General features: G+C 46.3%; 1 protein-coding gene across 3 annotated transcripts in view; it reads left to right on the forward strand.

The window, feature by feature from the left end:
* The first annotated feature begins 798 nt into the window (after positions 1–798).
* Positions 799–19,955, forward strand: part of PTPDC1 (protein tyrosine phosphatase domain containing 1) — a 107,098-nt gene continuing 87,941 nt past the window's right edge. For all 3 annotated transcript variants that reach the window (XM_044300989.1, XM_044300990.1, XM_044300992.1), the window contains exons 1-2: positions 799–884; positions 3,536–3,660. The gene's annotated coding sequence lies outside the window, so the exon portion shown is untranslated. The remainder of the gene's footprint in view (positions 885–3,535; positions 3,661–19,955) is intronic.

Below are 19,955 nucleotides of genomic sequence, written 5' to 3' on the forward strand. Positions count from 1 at the left end.
ATGGAATGGTAGTTTACATGCCCGACCTGCCGCTCCATTCATTTCGGGGTCTCCGAGCGACACCTGTTCTCAGTGTACGCTGGGTAGGACCCCAGTGATACAATCGTTATCCCCTGTGGATAGGGATATAACTTTTAACAACTGGGATACCCCTTGTAATACAACATTGGATGTCACCCAGCTTTCCTAGGTTCCTAAAAGTCAATGGGGGAGATTTATCAAACTGGTGTAAAGTAGAACTGGCTTAGTTGCCCATAGCAACCAATCAGATTCCACCTTTCATTTTCGAAAGGAGCTGTGAAAAATGAAAGGTGGAATCGAATTGGTTGCTATGGGCAACTAAGCCAGTTCTACTTTACACTAGTTTTGATAAATCTCCCCCAATGTTCCTAAGCTGTGCACTAACAGCGGAGGGTGGGATCAGGCACAGCATTTTAGGAAACTCTTATGGGACCTAATACTGGCAACCTGACAAAGGGAAGCAAAAAACTGAACAAACCCCCCTGAATTTAGCAGGACAAATGGTACTGCCGCAGTGCAAAGCTCCCCAGACATAGCTCTCTTCCCTACATCTCCGGCACAGAGGTCAGGTGCACACAGACAGCACACTGCATATGCATCCTGGGGAACACAAGCAGCCCAGCACACATGGGGTTAAAAATCCCGGCCGGCACCTTGCTATACAGCGGCCACAAACATGACGTCTCCCTGGGAGCCGACGTCACGTGACCGCGCGCGCACCAATAGCCGAGCGCGTAGCTGGTGCTGAGCAGCTCGCAGCCACAGTAGTAGGGAGGGGCCAGTTTAAGTCCCGCCCCTCCGCACATGGCACCTTCTGCTTGCAGGAAGAAAGAGGGAAGAAAGTGGACGCCGCTGGGCATCAGGTAATGTGGCGGCTGCGGAGCCGGGGCGGCCTAATGGTCAGGGTGAGGTGGACGGGGCTGAGCTCCTGCTGCAGGCTCCTGTGCTGTGTGCTCAGGTGCGATGTGCTGCAGGCCCCTCTGATCACAAAGAGAAGCAGAGAGGGCAAAGGCAGGAGATCAGCCCGAATGCTGGAAGTGAGGGGCTGCCGAGAGCAGGGGTGTCTGATGTACTGCATCTATTATATATGGTGCCCACCCCCGCCGGCGTACGCGGTGCCCACCCCCGCCGGCGTACGCGGTGCCCGCCGGCGTACGCGGTGCCCACCCCCGCCGGCGTACGCGGTGCCCACCCCCGCCGGCGTACGAGGTGCCCACCCCCGCCGGCGTACGCGGTGCCCACCCCCGCCGGCGTACGCGGTGCCCACCCCCGCCGGCGTACGCGGTGCCCACCCCCGCCGGCGTACGCGGTGCCCACCCCCGCCGGCGTACGCGGTGCCCACCCCCGCCGGCGTACGCGGTGCCCACCCCCGCCGGCGTACGCGGTGCCCGCGTCGTAGCTGGCGGTTTTGGACCACCATGTATTAGCATCTGGTTTAAAGCTGCAGAATCTCAGTTCTAGCATTATATTGTACGTTTGGCCAATGGTACCACACATGCCCGGGTATGCTGCCAGGATTATGCCCAATGAGTTTTACCTGATGTATACGGCCCTCTGCGGCTGTCCTCGTCAGGGGTTTAACACTTTCCATGCTGCATTGTACAAATCTCCTGTGATACTTCTAGTGAATACGAAACATAGTCAGTAGGATCCGTTACAAAATGGCTGAGTCATCAGGGCTCCTGTGAAAACGGAAGCCACGACAAAAGCGCGAACAGAGCTTTAGCCATACCTTTGCTTTGTACCTTGCTTATCCCCTTACGGCTGAAATACGTGTAATCCAATGTTTTGCATCCAAAAAAGTATAATTTTTGGAAGGGCCTGTAAGAGGTGTCTGAATGCAGACCCCCAGCTCATGTCTGTGCGGAGTGACTACTTGTGCGCTCAGCTCGCCACTTGAGAATGGGGAATCTGGGTCCTTCTTTCTTCAGTGGTGGGGGCCCCAGAGGTTGGGCCCTCACTTAGGTTACTTTTATAACCTGTCTGATCGATGGGATTATAAAACTAAAACACTCCTCACAAAGGTAATATGAACAGGGCTTATAGAGGGGTTCTCCATATTTTTATATCAATGTCCTGTCCTAAGGATAGGCCTTCAGAATCAGATCGGCAGCGGTCCAACTCCCAGCACCCCACCGGTCAGCTGCTCTGGTACCAGAAGACCGCTCGGTCCAGTGTGTAGTAGATGGAGCTGGTTACTGCAGCACACTGGATCCAATGGTCTTCTGGTACCGAAGCTACTGCAGAACAGCTGATCGGTGGGGTGATGGGAGCTGGACCGCTGCCGATCTGATTTTGATGGCCTATCCTGAGGACCTCATTAAGGCCTTATTCACACGTCCGCAATTTCTTTCCGCATTTTGCGGAACGGAATTGAGGACCCATTCATTTCTATGGGGCCGCACGATGTGCTACCAGTATACGGAATTGCGGACCCGCGCTTCCGGGTCCACAATTCAGTTTCCCCAAAAAATTGAATATGTCCTACACTTGTCCGCAATTGCGGACAAGAATAGGCATATTCTATTAGTGCTGACGATGTGTGGTCTGCAAAATGCGGCACGCACATGGGCGGTGTCCGTGTTTTGCGGTTTCCGCAAAACACACTACGGACGTGTGAATGGAGCCTAATGGACAGACGTAGAGCTACAGTGTCTTGCTGCTTCGACTAACAAAGGATGTGCGTTTAAAAGGGTTAATTCGTGAACAGGAATGATAAATGAATGATCACTGGTACCCCCACCAATCACAGGGGGGGGGTCCTCCTGTGTGAATGGAGGGGGTGTACATGTGTGATCAGTGCTCCATTCACTTCTAGCGGAGTGCAATATGATAGAAGTGAATTTAGCGTTAGTCATGCGTGTGTACCCACACCCCATTCACGCAGCAGGCCTTGAGGAACCCTGTTCACATGAGCAGCGAGGGGTCCTAGCTTCTGACCCAGGTACATTTTGCACCAATTCTTTGTCCATTGTCACACTCCTCACCTCTTTGGGGAAAGTCTTCTACGCCTGAGCACGTTAGAACGTAACAAGTTGACGTCCTTTGTGGTTTTCAGTTAGATGGCAGCCGTAGAATTTTTGCATGAGAATGGCTGCGGCTTTATCTGGTGGGTGAACATTTGATCTGTCGTAGTCTGAAGGCCCCCATACACCTTAATGTATTGTCGATGGAGCCTGCAGAGACCAGGCTCGGCCCACAGTCTAATATGTGTGGGGAGCTCCTGACACTGCCCCAGCGGATAATGTCGGGGGAGAGAGGGATTGGGCAAAATGAATACTGTTCTCCCTGGAGATAAGCCACTACCAGAGGTGTTTGCCAGCGGCTTTATCCCCTCTCCACCCTCTGAGCCGAACATATAAATCTATGGGAGAGCCAGGGGAAACAGCTATAGAATGAATATGGCTGCCCTTAAATGCACAGGTTGTCTCCTAGGATGTAATGAGTGAGGGCTATGCCGCCCCCTCAGGCTTTTACTCATCATTGTCTCTTCTCTTTTTCCCGGTGACATTAGGTAGAGGTGGTTGCCCGACCTGTTGTTGGATGAGCCATTGCTGTGACTACCAGTAACCACTTGTATGTGGAATGTCTCCTGACCTGCCGCTGCTCAGTACTGCCGGACGCTGCCCCTGCTGATAGGTAAGTTGTAGCTTCTCTTCCTCTATACTGTGCAGCACATGCGCTGAAGTATTAGAATGCTCAGGTGACTATATTACATACCATTGGCATCAATTGTAGTTGTAGAAAGGAGGGGGCGCGCGCGCAGAGAACTGTTGCAGGGGGTTTGCACCAAGTTTTTTGCACAGTTTGTATACAACCCACATCCAAATGTTTACAGGGGCACGTCCACCTTGAGATGGTCTTCAGTCCCCCAGCAGTTACGCCCATGCATGCCCCCTCAGGGATCGTATATGTTATGCTTTATCCCTGGCCCTGCGCATCACAATACCGCACGTCATACATGCCAGCCTTAGCGGCCGTTCACACCTCGTTTTTTCATTTTCGTGCCTATGCTCTTGAATACATTTAAAAACGTATAGACACACTCGGCGTACCCATAGATTGTATTTGGGGAAACATAATTGACAAGTGCATACTGACCCCGATCGTCCCCTGTTCAGATTTCTATACACAGACTAGTGTAGTATGCCGCGCTATTCTGGACTGCCAAAAAACAAATACGTATGCGTTTTTTCTACATCATAGACAGAGAGATGATGGGAACATAAGACATTACATTTTCTTCTATTAAAGGGGTCATCAGTCATCTGATCAGTGGGGGTCCGACTTCCGGGACCCCCGGCGATTAGCCGGTTTGAGGAGGCAGCGGCGCTCCTAGGCCAGTGACGTCATATTCATCGGTCACATGGCCTAGGACCAGCACAGCCGCTATAGAATGTACGGCGCTGTGAGCGAGGAGAAAGCCGCGGCGCTCGTTCTCATACAGCTGATCGTCAGGATTCCCAGGTGTCAGGCGCCCCTAAGGCCATCTGCACACGTTGCGTATATATATTTTTTTCATGCAGAAAAACCGCAGCATATTACAGTAGCGGCAAATATTCTGAGATTACATAAAGGTCATGTTGACCGGCCGTGCGGATTTAAAAAATAAATAGCATGTCAATTATGTTTTCGGTTTCGCAGCGGATTTCACCCTTTTCCAGTGACGGGTAAGATATGCAGAAAAAACGCATCTAAGGCCCCTTACCAACGAACGAGTTTTCCGCGTCGGTGCGATGTGTTAAGTAAGCGCATAGCACCCGCACTGAATCCTGACCCATTTATTTCAATGGGTCTGTGCACATTTTTATTTTTTTCACGCATCAGTTCTGCGTTGCGTGAGAATCGCGGCAGGTTCTATATTCTGCGTTTTTTTTCAGGCAGCCCTGGCTCCAAAGAAGTGAATGGGGCTTCAGTGAAAAACGCACTTTCTCCTGATGTAACCTGAATGCCGTCCGGGTGCAATGTGTTTTCCACTGAGGGTTGCTAGGAGATGTTTGTAAACCTTCAGGTTTTTTTTTTTTTTGAACTGCATGAAAAACGCATCAAAACGTTGAACACAATCGCAGACAAAACTGACTGAACTTGCTCGCGAAATGATGTGAGTTTCACTGAACGCATCCGGAGCCAATCTGCATCGTTTGTATGAAAGAGGCCTAAGAGCTTATGACCGTAGCCGGTCCGTGCTCGTATTGTGGTCCGCAATCCAAACATAGTGTGTGCATGAGGCCTAATCTGCCCCGAAAACCGCAATCGGAAATGCACATCAATCCACACAGAAATTTGTGCGGCTCTTATGTGCGATCACCTGCGCTCGTGTGTAGGTGACATAAGAGTCAATGGGAGGACAGTTGGGCGTGAACAGGAGACCCCTGACTACCTGTCAGCAGACCTGTCAGGGCGCTGGGTGTGTTATCTTGTATCCTGGGAACAGAGGACACAATGGTGCATAGCAACAGCCGCAGCCGCGCCGCATCGCCCTCCGATCCTCGAGTGCTGTAGTTCTTGCTCGCAGGTATTGCTTTCCATTTCTTGTCCATCTTTGGCTTTAAAGTCAGTAAATGTACCGCTTAGCAGTCTTCCCATGTCTTGTCATTGTTTTGTTGTCGTTACCAGTTGCTGTTGACAGATCCTTTTTGTTTTTTAATCAAGTATGATAAAACAGCCGGCACCCCTGTTCTGTGCGGTGTATTCCGGTCAGCGCCCTCCACATAGGACCACCCACATGACTCTTTATAAAAAGAGCAGAGGTTTAGAAGAATAAATGACTACAAGTTTTACTGAATATATTTCCATAAAACTACTGCATTTCGTAGTGACCGGTTCCCTTTGTGCGGACAAGGATAGGACTGTTCTATAGAGGGCCGGACTATCCATTCCTCAAAATGCGAAAGGCACGGCATTGGTATCCGTGTTTTGCGCACCGCAAAAACTGCTATGGCCATGTGCATGAGCCCTAAATCTGGGTAAAACTGAAAATGTGCTTGCACCTACTTTTTGTGTACACTATGTAGGCTTAAAGAGGACCTTTCACTAGTTTAAAAACTAAAAACTAACTATATCAGTGGGCAGAGCGGCGCCCAGGGGCCCCCCTGCACTTACTAGTATGTCTGAGCGCCGCTCCATTCGCCCGTTATAGGCTCCGGTGTCTGCAGTTCCCTCTGTTGTACTGGGCAGAGTTTTTGCATTAGGGTTGTCCCTGGGACTCCCAGGCTATGAGCTGTGCGCTACGATTGGCCAGCGCTGCAGCAACAGACACGCCTAATACAAAAACTCCGCCCAGTACAACAGAGGTAGCTGCAGACACCAGAGCCTATACCGGGCGAACGGAGCGGCGCCCAGACATACTAGTAAGTGCAGGGGAACCCCACGTTTTTAAACTAGTGAAAGGTCCTATTTAAAGTGAAACTCCTAACTTAGTTTTATTTTTTTATCACATTTTGTTACATGTGTAATCGTGCTGTGTGTTTAGTTTTCTTCCCTTGTCTGCTTACGCAATCAGCATCTCACTGCTCTGTTGTAATTCACCTCCTTTATATGGATTTATGAGACATTTATATAGTCTTGAAGGGGTTATCCAAGACTGGAACCCCCCCCCAAATATGCCCGGGCCCCTCACACTGATTCTGCTTACCTGGCTCCCCCCACTTCGCTCCTGGTCCCCGCACCGCCACTGCTTCTCCCCGTGCACGGATGAAAAAATCGAGTGTCCGGGGGGACGAGCTTCTCTAGCATCACGGATGACACTAGGGAGGCTCGTCACCGCCTACCATTGGCTGACCCCCCAACAGCAGATGTTTTCATCCGCGTGCGGGGAGGGGGGACCAGGAGCGACGCAGGGAACCAGGTAAGTAGAATCAGTGTGAGGGGCCCGGGCATATGACAGCACTATGTGGCAGACAATTGTCGATAGGGAAGCGCTCCCTCCCAGCAATCACCTGCTCGCTAGCGGAGGAGACTGCTACTATTACATGCAGTGATCTCCTCCGCAGCATGGGGAGGAGCGATCGCTATGTCATCGCTCGTTCCCATTCTGTAGAGTGGTTTAAAGGAGGCAGATGGTTATTAGACAACACGATCTACCGTCTGCAAACGATAACTTTTGTCAAAAGATTTGGATTGCCCAATGATTAAGTGTTTGCTCGTTAATTGGACAATCAGCGACCGTAGGCCACATGCACACGAACGTTGTTTCTTTCTGTGTCCTTTTTTTGCTGATAGGATACGGACCCGTTTATTTCAATGGGTCTGCAAAAAATGCTGTGTGCTGTTCGCATCTGTATGTCCGTTCCGTAGCCCTGCAAAAAAAATAGAACATGTCCTATTCTTGTCCGTTTTTAGGCATTGTTACAATGAATCCACAAAAAAAATGGATGGCATACAGATGATGTCCGTGTTTTTTTTTTTTTTTTTTTTTTTTTTTTTTTTGCGGACTGCAAAACACATAGTCGTGTGCATGTAGCGTAACACTGCAAGATGATCGCTAACGAACGTTCATACAAAAAATCGGCAGTGTAGTACAGGATTTACTCTGTTCACGTTACATTTTATGAACATATTTCACGTATCCGACAGGATAGCGCTAGGAGGGCAAATAAGCTACCTTCAGGCATCTATCGAGGTAGTGTGCTTTTTTTTTTTCCCCCCCTGTGGAGACTGTAATTACCTTGCGCTGCTGCAATGTAGACGGCATGCACGTAAAGATTGAAGAGGGTGCGTCGCTCACACAGACGCAGTGAACCCTTCAAACAGCTGATCAGTGTGTATGTGGGGGGGGGGGCCTGGGAAGTGGACCCATACTGATCTGATATTGGCTATCTTCACACTTGCGGCAGAGTGATCCGGAGTCATCTGCATGCAAACGGACAGCATTTGTAGACTGAGCCGGATGCTTATCCGTCTCACAAATGCATTGCAAGAACGGATCCGTCTCTCCATTTGTCATACGGACAAACTGATCAGTTTCAATTTTTTTCACATTTTTAAAGGTCTGCGCATGTGCAGACCGGAAGGACTGATCCGGCATTGTGGTATTTTTAATGCTGGATCCAGCATTAAAAATTTCAATGTAAATTAATGCCGGATCTGGCATTCTGGCAACTGATCCGGAATTTTGGATGGAGATAATACCAGTATTTCCTCCGTCCAAAATGCCGTTCAGTGACTGAACTGAAGACATCCTGATGCATCCTGAACGGATTTCTCTCCATTCAGAATGCATGGGGATATGCCTGATCAGTTCTTTTTCCTAGGACGGAACTCAATGCCGGAAAAGAAAAACGCTAGTGTGAAAGTACCCTTACCCTTCTGGTCGGTAGGCGATGTATGGCATACATCAGGCCCTTACAATTGGTGGATACGTCAGGCAGTTTCACAAGTAGATGCTGAATCGGCAGAGGAAATGCAATGGGAACAGAATGTTACAAAGTCAGGAGTCATGATGATTTTTCTATGTTTTTGTATTTGTTCAATAGTGTGTGTGTGTGTGTGTGTGTGTGTGTGTGTGTAGATAGATAGAGATATATATATTTTATTATTTTTTGTTTAAAGGGAACCTGTCACCAGGATTTTGTGTATAGAGCTGAGGACATGGGTTGCTAGATGACCGCTAGCACATCCGCAATACCTGGTCCCCATAGCTCTGTGTGCTTTTATTGTGTAATAAAAAACGATTTGATACATATGCAAATTAACTTGAGATGAGTCCTGTACCTGACTCATCTCACATACAGGACTCATCTCAGGTTAATTTGCATATGTATCAAATAGTTTTTTTTTACACAATAAAAGCACACCGAGCTATGGGGACTGGGTATTGCGTATGTGCTAGCGGTCATCTAGCAACCCATGTCCTCATCTCTATACACAAAATCCCGGTGACAGGTTCCCTTTAACCGCCTCCGGACCGCCTAACGCAGATGTGCGGTCCGGAGGCGGCAGCGCTGCGCACAGTCACGCATATATGCGTCATCTCGCGAGACGCGAGATTTCCTGTGAACGCTCGCACAGGAACGGAAGGTAAGCAAGTGGATCTCCAGCCTGCCAGCGGCGATCGCTCGCTGGCAGGCTGGAGATGTGATTTTTTTTTAACCCCTTACAGGTATATTAGACGCTGTTTTGATAACAGCGTCTAATATACCTGCTACCTGGTCCTCTGGTGGTCCCTTTTGTTTGAATCGACCACCAGAGGACTCGGGTAGCTGTGCAAAGTACCAGAAAACACTACACTACACTACACTACACCCCCCCCCCCCCCTGTCACTTATTAACCCCTTATGAACCACTGATCACCCCATATAGACTCCCTGATCACCCCCCTGTCATTTATCACCCCCCTGTAAGGCTCCATTCAGACGTCCGTATGATTTTTTTTACGGATCCATGGATACATGGATCGGATCCGCAAAACACATGCGGACGTCTGAATGGAGCCTTACAGGGGGGTGATCAATGACAGAGGGGTGATCACCTATATAGACTCCCTGATCACCTCCGTCATTGATCACCTGCCTGTCATTGATCACCCCCCTGTAAGGCTCCATTCAGACGTCCGCATGTGTTTTGCGTATCCGATCCATGTATCCGTGGATCCGTAAAAAATCATACGGACGTCTGGAGCCTTACAGGGGGGTGATCACCCCATATAGACTCCCTGATCACCCCCCTGTCATTGATCACCCCCTGTAAGGCTCCATTCAGACATTTTTTTGGGCACAAGTTAGCGGAAATTTTTTGTTTGTTTTTGTTTTTTCTTACTAAGTCTCATATTCCACTAACTTGTGTCAAAAAATAAAATCTCGCATGAACTCACCATACCCCTCACGGAATCCAAATGCGTAATTTTTTTTAGACATTTATATTCCAGACTTCTCACGCTTTAGGGCCCCTAAAATGCCAGGGCAGTATAAATACCCCACATGTGACCCCATTTCGGAAAGAAGACACCCCAAGGTATTCCGTGAGGGGCATATTGAGTCCATGAAAGATTGAAATTTTGGTCCCAAGTTAGCGGAAAGGGAGACTTTGTGAGAAAATACAAAAAAAATCTATTTCCGCTAACTTGTGCCAAAAAAAAAAAAATTCTAGGAACTCGCCATGCCCCTCACGGAATACCTTGGGGTGTCTTCTTTCCAAAATGGGGTCACATGTGGGGTATTTATACTGCCCTGGCATGTTAGGGGCCCTAAAGCGCGAGAAGAAGTCTGGGATCCAAATGTCTAAAAATGCCCTCCTAAAAGGAATTTGGGCCGCTTTGCGCATCTAGGCTGCAAAAAAGTGTCACACATGTGGTATCGCCGTACTCGGGAGAAGTTGGGGAATGTGTTTTGGGGTGTCATTTTACATATACCCATGCTGGGTGAGATAAATATCTTGGTCAAATGCCAACTTTGTATAAAAAAAATTGAAAAGTTGTCTTTTGCCAAGATATTTCTCTCACCCAGCATGGGTATATGTAAAATGACACCCCAAAACACATTCCCCAACTTCTCCTGAGTACGGCGATACCAGATGTGTCACACTTTATTGCAGCCAAGGTGGGCAAAGGGGCACATATTCCAAAGTGCACCTTTTGGATTTCGCAGGCCATTTTTTACACATTTTGATTGCAAACTACTTCTCACACATGGGCCCCTAAATTGCCAGGGCAGTATAACTACGCCACAAGTGACCCCATTTTGGAAAGAAGACACCCCAAGGTATTCCGTGAGGGGCACAGCGAGTTCCTAGAATTTTTTTTTTGTCGCAAGTTAGTGGAATATGAGACTTTGTAAGAAAAAAAATAAAAGAAAAAAATCATCATTTTCCGCTAACTTGTGACAAAAAATAAAAAGTTCTATGAACTCACTATGCCCATCAGCGAATACCTTAGGGTGTCTACTTTCCGAAATGGGGTCATTTGTGGGGTGTTTGTACTGTCTGGGCATTGTAGAACCTCAGGAATCATGACAGGTGCTCAGAAAGTCAGAGCTGCTTCAAAAAGCGGAAATTCACATTTTTGTACCTTAGTTTGTAAACGCTATAACTTTTACCCAAACCATTTTTTTTTTTTATCAAAGACATGTAGAACAATAAATTTAGCGAAAAATTTATATATGGATGTTTTTTTTTTGCTAAATTTTACAGCTGAAAATGAAAAATTTCATTTTTTTTGCAAAAAAATCGTTAAATTTCGATTAATAACAAAAAAAGTAAAAATGTCAGCAGCAATAAAATACCACCAAATGAAAGCTCTATTAGTGAGAAGAAAAGGAGGTAAAATTCATTTGGGTGGTAAGTTGCATGACCGAGCAATAAACGGTGAAAGTAGTGTAGTGCAGAAGTGTAAAAAGTGGCCTGGTCATTAAGGGGGTTTTAGCTAGCGGGGTTGAAGTGGTTAAAGAGAGAGAGTGCATGAAACGATAGTTGGTGTCTAATAATATTCCTATCCCCTGCCCCCAGAATTCCCAGTTCATCCAGATATTAAAATGTAATAGTACTGGTAATATAATTTCTTTACTCTCTATGGAGTCTGTCTGCTGAGTGTAGTCACATTTGCCTTTTATGCTCACTTAGATACCTCGCGCCTTTGAATTTGTTTGCATAGTAAATTTCTGTTAATGCAGCACCCATGGGAGCCAACAGGTGCTGGAGTTGTATTTTGCTGGTTATCTCCACTGATTAGAAACGCTTTTCCTCTCCCTGGTTATTTCACTGTAGACTGTCGGAGTACTGATGGCACAAAACTCCAACAACTAAATATCAGGTCCCATAATTTGATATACAGAGTGAGGCAAAAGCCAGGATGCAATTGTAGAAAATTGACTTCCAATGTGTGAAAGTATTAAAGGGGTTGTGCAGGACCGATCCAAAGGATAGGACATCAATATCTGATCGGTGGTGGTCCGAAGCCCTTGAAAAGGAGACGGCGCGCCATGCGAGTGCTACTTCCTCTCTGTTACACTGCCCGTTGTCTCGAAGTGCAGTGTAATTACGAGTACTCGCTCCATTCACTTAAATGCTTATTTCACTACGCCACCACTACAGAGGAGACGACGCGTAGTGTAATGAAGAGGAAGCAGCGCTCACACGGAGCAACACCTCCTCTTCAAACAGCTGGTCGGCAGGGGCCTGACACCCCCACCGATCAGATATTAAGGATTTATCCTGAGGATAGGTCATCATTAGTAAGGAACGGAGCGGGCTTCAGATGCTACATCCAAGTTGCTTAGTTCAAAACTTCGGTTGAATACTGTACCATAGAAACATAGAATGTGTCGGCAGATAAGAACCATTTGGCCCATCTAGTCTGCCCAATATACTGAATGCTATGAATAGCCCCTGGCCCTATCTTATATGAAGGATGGCCTTATGCCTATCCCATGCATGCTTAAACTCCTCCACTGTATTTGCAGCTACCACTTCTGCAGGAAGGCTATTCCATGCATCCACTACTCTCTCAGTAAAGTAATACTTCCTGATATTACTTTTAAACCTTTGCCCCTCTAATTTAAAACTATGTCCTCTTGTAGCAGTTTTTCTTCTTTTTAAATATTTTCTCTCCTCTTTTACCTTGTTAATTCCCTTTATGTATTTTACAGTTTCTATCATATCCCCTCTGTCTCGTCTTTCTTCCAAGCTATACATGTTAAGGTCCTTTAATCTTTCCTGGTAAGTTTTATCCTGCAATCCATGTACCAGTTTAGTAGCTCTTCTCTGAACTCTCTCCAAAGTATCAATATCCTTCTGGAGATATGGTCTCCAGTACTGAGAACAATACTCCAGATGAGGTCTCACTAGTGCTCTGTAGAGCGGCATGAGCACCTCCCTCTTTCTACTGGTAATTCCTCTCCCTATACACCCAAGCATTCTGCTAGCATTTCCTGCTGCTCTATGACATTGTCTGCCTACCTTTAAGTCTTCTGAAATAATGACCCCTAAATCCCTTTCCTCAGATACTGAGGTTAGGACTGTATCACTGATCTTATATTCTGCTCTTGGGTTTTTACGTCCCAGGTGCATTATCTTGCACTTATCAACATTACATTTTAGTAAATAAAAAGTAAAAAAACAAAAACAAAAAAACCCCGCCAAAATAGTTATAGAAACATAGAATGTGTCGGCAGATAAGAACAGTTTGGCCCATCTAGTCTGCCCAATATACTGAATACTATGAATAGCCCCTGGCCCTATCTTATATGAAGGATGGCCTTATGCCTATCCCATGCATGCTTCAACTCCTTCACTGTATTTGCAGCTACCACTTCTGCAGGAAGGCTATTCCATGCATCCACTACTCTCTCAGTAAAGTAATACTTCCTGATATTTATTTTTAAACCTTTGCCCCTCTAATTTAAAACTGTGTCCTCTTGTAGCAGTTTTTCTTCTTTTAAATATTCTCTCCTTTTACCTTGTTGATTCCCTTTTAATTCCTCTCCCTATACACCCAAGCATTCTGCTAGCATCTCCTGCTTCTCTATGACATTGTCTGCCTACCTTTAAGTCTTCTGAAATAATGACCCCTAAATCCCTTTCCTCAGATACTGAGGTTAGGACTGTATCACTGATTTTATATTCTGCTCTTGGGTTTTCACGCCCTAGGTGCATTATCTTGCACTTATTAACATAAAATTTTAGTTGCCAGATTTTTGACCATTCCTCTAGTTTTCCTAAATCCTTTTCCATTTGGTGTATCGCTCCAGGAATATCAACCCTGTTACAAATCTTTGTCTCATTGAGGCCTTCTGCAATTTCACTGATAAAGGTATTAAACAATATGATTTCTGAGGTACCCCCCTGGTAACAAGACCATGGTCTGAATATACTCCATTGACTATAACCCTCTGTTGCCTGTCCCTCAGCCACTGCCTAATCCATTCAACAATATGGGAGTCCAAGCCCAAACACTGTAATTTATTGATAAGCCTTTTATCTGGGACAGTATCAAAAGCCTTACTAAAGTCTAGATAAGCAATGTATACTGCACCTCCGCCATCTATTATTTTAGTCACCCGATCAAAAAAACTATAAGATTAGTTTGACATGATCTCCCTGAAGTAAAGCCATGCGGTTTTTCACCTCTTAATCCATGGGATTTTAGATGATCCACAATCCTCTCCTTAAGTATGGTTTCCATAAATTTCCCCACTATTGATGTCAGGCTTACTGGCCTATAGTTGCCCGATTCCTCCCTACTACCTTTTCTTGTGAATGGGCACAACATTTGCTAATTTCCAATCTTCTGGAACGACTCCTGTTGCCGTTGATTGGTTAAATAAATCTGTTCATAGTTTTACTAGTTCACTGCTGAGCTCTTTTAATAGCTTTGGGTGTATCCCATCAGGCCCCTGTGACTAGACAGCTGACTTTGACCTCAGTTAGGAAAGAAGACTAATGAACCTTTTGATGCATGTGTCTTTACAGAGGAAGAGGTTCTGTTTCCTTCATTTTCCTTTGTAAAAACTGAACAGAAGTATTCATTGAGGCAGTCAGCTAGTTCTTTTATCTTCTTCCAGATACCTTCCTTCTTTTGTTTTTAATCTTGTAATTCCTTGTTTGTTTCCTTTTTTCATTTATGTATCTAAGGAATGCCTTATCGCCTTTTTTCCCTGACTGAGCTAATTTTTCTTCTGCCTGTGCTTTAGAAGCTCTTATAACTTGTTTGGCCTCTCTCTGCCTAATCTTATATATTTGTCTGTCATCCTCGTGTATGGTGTCACTGTACTTATAGTAAACCACACTGACTGGTGATCACTAGATCTCAAGCTTTCCCCTACAGTAATATCAGATACCAAATTCCCATTTGTGAATACTAAATCTAAAATGGCCTCCTTCCGGGTTGGCTCCTCAACTACTTGCTGTAGAGATAATCCCAGTAGGGAATTTAGAATATCTGTACTCCTGGCAGAACTAGCTATTTTGGTTTTCCAGTTTACATCAGGAAGATTAAAGTCTCCCATAATGATAACTTCCCCTTTCAATGTCATTTTTGCTATTTCCTCAACTAGTAGATCATCAGTCAGACTAGGGATCGACCTATATTGATTTTTTAGGGCCGATACCGATAATTTGTGAACTTTCAGGCCGATAGCCGATAATTTATACCGATATTCTGGGAATTTTCATTTTTGAAAAAAAATAAAAATTCCCACAAATCTGCTGAAAATTAATGTTTATTGTTATTGTGTATTATTATTATTTTTTTTTTTTTTGGTAAATCTTTCTTTTTCATTTATATTTTGGTGTTATTTTTTTTGTAACTTTTTTTTTTTTTTAACTAACTTTTAGCCCCCTTAGGGACTAGAACCCTTGTCCTATTCAGGGCAGAAAGAGAAAAACAAAAAAATATAGTGGCAATTCTGGAGGAGCTGCTAAACCCCTGACACTGTGGCGTGTCTTTTATTGGGGGAGCAGCCCAACCGCATGTGGACCGCAGTAATCGACTAACCCCAGCAAATAATGCATACAATGGAGGATGTCGGCGCGGTCCACATGCACCACAAGAGCAAACTACACAAAAAATGTAGCAATCATATGAAACACACAGAGAGAATGCACCAAACAGATATAACACTGACTATGCTGGCAAGACATGAATAAAGGTATTAAAAGCTGAGACTTTTGCCAATATATTCCAGTCATGGATATATCGGAGCCCATCATGCACCACGTCACGGTTCTCAGTATGGCAAGGGGTCCTAACTAGAGATGAGCGAACTTCTGTTTTAAGTTCGGCGTCTAAAGTTCGGGGGCGGGTTAGCGGAGAATCCCGATCTGGAACCGGATATTGATTCCGACTTCCGTTGTGGTCCGTGGTAGCGGAATCAATAATCGGCCATTATTGATTCCGCTACCACGGACCACAACGGAAGTCGGAATCCATATCCGGTTCCAGATCGGGATTCTCCGCTAACCCGCCCCCGAACTTTAGACGCCGAACTTAAAACAGAAGTTCGCTCATCTCTAGTCCTAACCGCTGCTCTAACTATGGTGTGAACACGGTCTGGCGGTGATATAATTCAGCTCGCAGCCAAGCTTCCCACAAATGCCCAGCATGTATACTGCGGTAGCCAAGCTTCCTCCAGAATTGCCACTATATTTTTTTGTTTTTCTCTTTCTGCCTTGTTAGATTTGAGTGTGTTTGCCTTTACTTGGCATTCAAACACTCTTTTGCACCTGGTAACCTCCATCACATGGTCTGGTGTGGGTGTGGCTCGCGGCCTGGCTTCATTCACATAGTACTACCGCAGTATACATGCTGGGCATTTGTGGGAAGCTTGGCTGCGAGCTGAATTATATCACCGCCAGACCGTGTTCACACCATAGTTAGAGCAGCGGTTAGGACCCCTTGCCATACTGAGAACCGTGACGTGGTGCATGATGGGCTCCGATATATCCATGACTGGAATATATTGGCAAAAGTCTCAGCTTTTAATACCTTTTATTCATGTCTTGCCAGCATAGTCAGTGTTATATCTGTTTGGTGCATTCTCTCTGTGTGTTTCCTTGTCCTATTCACCCTGATAGAGATCTATCAGGGTGAATAGGAGCTCACACTGTCCCTGCTGCTGTGTGCTCTGTGCACACAGCAGCATGGAGCTTATCATGGCAGCCAGGGCTTCAATAGCGTCCTGGCTGCCATGGTAACCGATCGGAGCCCCAGCATTACACTGCTGGGGCTCCGATCGGAGGAGCAAGGGAGAGGGGATCCTGTGGAGGGGCGCACTGCGACTGGGGTGGGGGGCCCTATGCGCCACCACTGCTTAATACTGGGGGGGAGGGGGGCGCACTACGCCATCAATGCTTAATACTGGGGGGGGGGGCTTGGGGGGGAGGGGGCGCACTGCGCCACCAATGTCTGATACTGGGGGGCTTGGGGGGGCGCACTGCGCCACCAATGAAGCTTAATTTCATATACAGGAGGCGGGAGCTGGCTGCAGGATCACATAGCCGGCTCCCGACCTCCTATGAGCAGTAGCTGCGATCCGCGGCACCTGAGGAGTTAACTACCGCAGATCGCAGCTACAGCTCATAGAGGTCGGGAGCCGGCTATGTGATCCTGCAGCTCCCGCCTCCTGTATATGAATGAATGATAGATTAATCTTCATTGGTGGAGCAGTGGCCATAGCTCCTCCCCTCCTCCTGTCCCCTGTCCTCTCATTGGCGGCAGCAGCAGCACAGGGGGAGGAGACACTGCTCCTTCTCCCCTGTGCTGCTAAGGGGAACACGGAGAGCGCTGTCAGCAGCGCGATCTGTGTTCCCATACACTATCGGAATATCGGCAAAATAGATGCCGATACCGATAGTGTTCAAAATCATGAATATCGGCCGATTAATATCGGTAAATCCGATAATCGGTCGATCCCTAAGTCAGACTGCTGGATTATCACTTTTACCCCATTTTCCTAGTTTAAATGCTCCTTAGCAAATACTTGGAACTGTTCACCGAGGACATTCGTTCCCTTGAGAGAAAGATGCAAACCATCTTTCTTGTACAGTTCTTTTCCATTCCAACAAGAGCTAACATGAGACACAAAGACAAACCCTTGGTTCAGACACCATTCACCAAGCCATACATTGAATTCCTTAATGCACATCTTCCTGTTATGCGCAGGCAAAACTGCAGAGAATGAAAGAGTTGATGCAACCTCCCGTATATCCTTTCCAAGTGTGTGAAAAGCTTCTTTCACCTTTGAAACCTCATTGCAAGCCAGATCTATTTGTCCCAAGATGGACAAAAACATCCACCTCCGTTTCCTGCTTTGCTTGCCTGACAATATTAAGGATCCATAGTCTATCCCTGCTAGCGGTAGCACCAGGGAGACCTCTCACAACACCATTCTCCTCAAACTTCACACCTCTTATGATGAAATCGCCAACAGCTGCTTACTATCATCCCTCACCTTCTACTTTTTGTCTTTGGCTGCAGTCTTACATACTTTAGGCATGGGAGATGATTGTTTCTCACCCACTGTGCTTGAGCCATCCTCCATGTTGCTCTTGCACTCTGAAAGTGCTGCAAATGAATTATGGAGAGCCACAGACTGTGGGACATGTCTTCTATCCACAACTCTGTCTACCAGAACCTGCAGTAACCCATCTTCCATTTCTAGGGGGCCTCTGTGGCAGTGGCATTGCAACGTTCTCAGCCTGAGTTTAACGGTTAATTTACAAATCTCATATTTCAAAAAGGCAATTTCCTGCTGCATTATGGAGAACTGTCTACAGATCAGACATCATCCAAACCTCTGAAGAGTGGAAGCTGAAATAAAAGCACAACAATTCCTGCACAGAACCAGGTCTGCCATTGTAAAGAGGGGAAAGATTTTAAACAAACAAATCTTACTTGTTTAGATTGTATCCACCTCCAGATTACCTCCTGAATATCTCCAATGCACTTATAAAAATCAGCACTTTGAAAATTCAGCAAGCTAATCATCAAGCTGATCATCAAATAAGCTCCCACAGCCCGGTAAACGGTTCTGCCCCCTCCCCACGTCATAGTGTACCTTATAGAAATGCCCCGTCCTTCTTCCTGTCTGCGGCCAGAAAACTCGCGCAGGCGCAGTACCGCCTGTGGCCCACGCGATCATCAACCTCCTGAGGGCAACAGCCTCAAAAGTCTCACTGGGCATGCGCCGAGCCCAGTGATGTGACCTGAGCGCTGTTGCCCTCAGGACGTTGATGATCGCGCAGGCCGCAGGTGGTACGGCGCCTGCGCGAGTTCTCTGGCCACAGACAGGAAGAAGGATGGGGCATTTCTATAAGGTACACTATGACGTGGGGAGGGGGCAGAACCGTTTGCCGGGCTGTGGGAGGTTGTTTGATGATCAGGAGGCGTTCTTGGGCACTGCAGTGGGGCGTCACTGGGCACCGGAGAGTGAAAAAAACGCCCCTCTGGGCACCTTGGACCCTAATTAGCATAACATAAAAAGCGCTTTTATATCAAAACTACAAAACGAAATAAAGTAAAAAGAAGACTCCTGAAAATAAGGTACTTTAGTCAACATAGCGATGGTGCCAGCTTAAAATGGTAAAAGGAGGTGACAGAATCCCTTTAAGTTTTAGGATAAGGTAGGTGCAGGATAAATAGGTGTAAGTTAGTCCAAGGGACATTAGTATATGAAGTTATAAAAGTAAAACACTGCATCCTGACATCATAGGGAAAATTTAGGTAAGATTGACATACCACATGCCCTCCTTCCCCTTGGAAAAACCTGAGCTGAATTCAATATGGCGGTCAAAAACTGGGATAAAAACGGATCCGTCACTAAATACATTGAAAATCAATAGGTGACGGATCACGCAAGTGTGAAAGTAATCACATTGTGGATTTTCATGGGGAAAAACCGCAGCGTAACACAGCGCAAGCAAAGCGTTTGCAGATTGACCTGCCGTGCGGAGTTAGAAATCCGCAGCTTGTCACCTGTATGTGCAATTTATTTTCTTATTTGGGGGGAATTTTTACCCTTTGCAATGCAAGGCTGAGATCTGTGGCACATCAAATCCACAACAAAAACATCCACATGAAAAACCATGCAGAATTTTTTTTTAAATATTTTTTTTTAAGATAGTACTATCAATGGATAGTCATAAAATATAAATTTGAAAACATGGCACAAGATCAAAATGGCTTCCATATTGTAAGGGAAGGTTCAGGAGATGACTTTCTCCTAAGTCAAGTGCCTGCGCTGTCTTTTTGCGCTCTACTGTAACCCATTATCCGTGCACATGATGGGAGTCGGTCCTCGGAGGTACAAGATAAAGGGCTTCTGTGGTTGCTTCTTGAGAAAGCTTTAGTCACGTGGCCGGATTGTTGATTGCTGCCTCAAGGGTCGCTGATGGGATTAAGTGCATGTCTTGAAAGCCGTGTAACTCCAGGTCAGATGGATGGAGTCCATATGACGTGTGTTGGGTGCAGGTGGAGAGCTGACTCTCTTCTCTCATGTGTAAGTAAC

The sequence above is a fragment of the Bufo gargarizans genome, chromosome 7, assembly GCF_014858855.1.
Source record: "Bufo gargarizans isolate SCDJY-AF-19 chromosome 7, ASM1485885v1, whole genome shotgun sequence".
NCBI classification, from domain to species: Eukaryota; Metazoa; Chordata; class Amphibia; order Anura; family Bufonidae; genus Bufo; species Bufo gargarizans.